The sequence below is a fragment of the Arachis duranensis genome, chromosome 4 (assembly GCF_000817695.3).
Source record: "Arachis duranensis cultivar V14167 chromosome 4, aradu.V14167.gnm2.J7QH, whole genome shotgun sequence".
Classification (NCBI taxonomy): Eukaryota; Viridiplantae; Streptophyta; class Magnoliopsida; order Fabales; family Fabaceae; genus Arachis; species Arachis duranensis.
The window spans coordinates 50,298,154-50,301,035 of NC_029775.3; positions in this window are offsets into that span (position 1 = coordinate 50,298,154).

Here is a 2,882-nt window from a genome sequence, read left to right on the forward strand (position 1 = left end):
TGGAATTCTTATTAAAAATTTTGAATCTCTTTATTTTCTTTTCCATATAATTTTCGAAAAAGCACAAAAAAATTTATAAAATCTTAAAATCAAAAAAATAATTTTATGTTTCTTGTTTGAGTATAGTGTCTAATTTTAAGTTTGGTGTCAATTGCATGTCTTTATTCTTCTAATTTTCAAAAATCACATGCATTATGTTCTTCATTGATCTTCAAGTTGTTCTTGATGATTTCCTTGCTCTAAATCTTTAAATTCTCTTGTCTTGAGTGTTTTGCTGTTTCTCATATACATTCTCAATTTGTTAGTGTCAATAGTATACAAACTTCTAAGTTTGGTGTCTTGCATGCATTGTTTATTTGATCTTAGTTTCATTTTGATTATTCCTCATCATTAAAAATTCAAAAAAAAATTTAATTTGTGTCTTTTCAAGTCAATAATATAGAGAATTGAAGATTCAGAACATACAGCAGAGGAATTACACAGAAAAAGCTGGGCGTTCAAAACGCCCAGTGAGGAAGGAAAACTAGCGTTTAACGCCCAAAAGGGTAGCATTTTGGGCGTTAAATGCCAGAATGGATACCATTCTGGGCGTTTAACGCCAGGATGGCACAAGAGGGAAGATTTTGTTTTTAATTCAAATTTTTTCAAAGTTTTCATAATTTTTCAAAATCAATTTTTTTTCAAATCATATCTTTTCAATCACATCTTTTCAAAATCAATTTCTTTCCATTTTCAAAAATACTTGCTAACAATTAATGATTTTATTCAAAGCTTTCAAGTATGTTGCCTTTTCTGTTAAGAAAGGTTTAATGTCTGAATCATATCTTTTAAATTTCTTGTTAGCCAAGTTATTAATTTTTAATAAAAAGTAAATCTTTTTAATTGTTTTTCAATCATATCTTTTTAAAATCATATCTTTTCAATCATATCTCCTTAATCACATCTTTTTCAAAATAGTTTTCAATCATATCTTTTTTATTTCTAATTTCAAAATCTTTTTCAAAAATCACTTTATTTCTTTCTCAATCTTAGTTTTCGAAAATCATCAATCAAATTTTCAAAATTTATTTTAATTCTTTCAAAATCTTTTACTTTATTTTCGAAAATTCTTCCCCTCTTCTCACATCCTTCTATTTAAGGACTAACACTCCTCCACTATCAACAATTCGAACTCAATCTCTCTTGATAAGTTTGAATTCTTCTTCTTCCACCTCCTCCTTCTATTCTTCTTTTTCTCTGACATCTCAAGGAATCTCTATATTGTGACATAGAGGATTCCATATTTTCTTGTTCTCTTCTCTTTCATATGAGCTGGAGCAAAGATAAAAGCATTCTTGTTGAGGCTGACCCTGAACCTGAAAGGACCTTGAAGCGAAAGCTAAGAGAAGCTAAAGCACTACTCTTTGTAGAGGACCTAACAGAAATCTTCAAACAAAAAGAAGACATGGCAGCCGAAAACAACAACAATGCCAACAATGCAAGGAAGGTGCTGGGTGACTTTACTGTACCTACTCCCGACTTCTATGGGAGAAGCATCTCTATCCCTGCCATTGGAGCAAACAACTTTGAGATTAAGCCTCAATTAGTTTCTCTAATGCAATAGAATTGCAAGTTCCATGGACTTCCATTGGAAGATCCTCATCAGTTTTTAGCTGAATTCTTGCAAATCTGTGACATTGTCAAGACCAATGGGGTTGACCCTGAGGTCTACAGACTTATGCTATTCCCTTTTGTTGTAAGAGACAGAGCTAGGATATGGTTGGACTCACAACCTAAAGAAAGCCTGAACTCTTGGGAAAAGCTAGTCAATGCCTTCTTGGCAAAGTTCTTTCCACCTTAAAAATTGAGTAAGCTTAGAGTGGAAGTCCAAACCTTCAGATAGAAGGAAGGTGAATCCCTCTATGAAGCTTGGGAAAGATACAAACAATTGATCAGAAAGTGTCCTTCTGACATGCTTTCTGAATGGAGCATCATAGGTATCTTCTATGATGGTTTGTCTGAACTATCCAAAATGTCATTGGATAGCTCTGCTGGAGGATCTCTTCATCTAAAGAAGACGCTTGCAGAAGCTCAAGAACTCATTGAAATGGTTGCAAATAACCAATACATGTACACTTCTGAAAGGAATCCTGTGAACAATGGGACGAATCAGAAGAAAGGAGTTATTGAGATTGATACTCTGAATGCCATATTGGCTCAGAACAAAATATTGACTCAGCAAGTCAATATGATTTCTCAAAGTCTGTCTCGAATGCAAGCTGCACCAGGCAGTACTAAGGACGCTTCATCTAAAGAAGAAGCTTATGATCCTGAGAATCCATCAATGGAAGAGGTGAATTACATGGGAGAACCCTATGGAAACACCTATAATCCTTCATGGAGAAATCATCCAAATCTCTCATGGAAGGATCAATAGAGACCTCAACAAGGTTTCAACAACAATAATGGTGGAAGAAACAGGTTTAGCAATGGAAAGCCCTTTCCATCATCTTCTCAGCAACAGACAGAGAATTCTAAGCAGAGCCACTCTGACTTAGCAATCATGGTCTCTGATTTAATCAAAATCACTCAAAGTTTCATGACTGAAACAAGGTCCTCCATTAGAAACTTGGAGGCACAAGTGGGTCAGCTGAGTAAGAAAGTTACTGAACTCCCTCCTAGTACTCTTCCAAGCAATACAGAAGAGAATCCAAAAGGAGAGTGCAAGGCCATCAACATGGCCGAACTTGGAGAGGAGAAAGAGGAAGTGAGCGCCACTGAGGAAGGCCTCAATGGACATCCACTGGCCTCCAATGAGTTCCCTAATGAGGAACCATGGGAATTCGAGGCTCACGCTAAGACCATAGAGATTCCGTTGGATTTACTTCTGCCATTCATGAGCT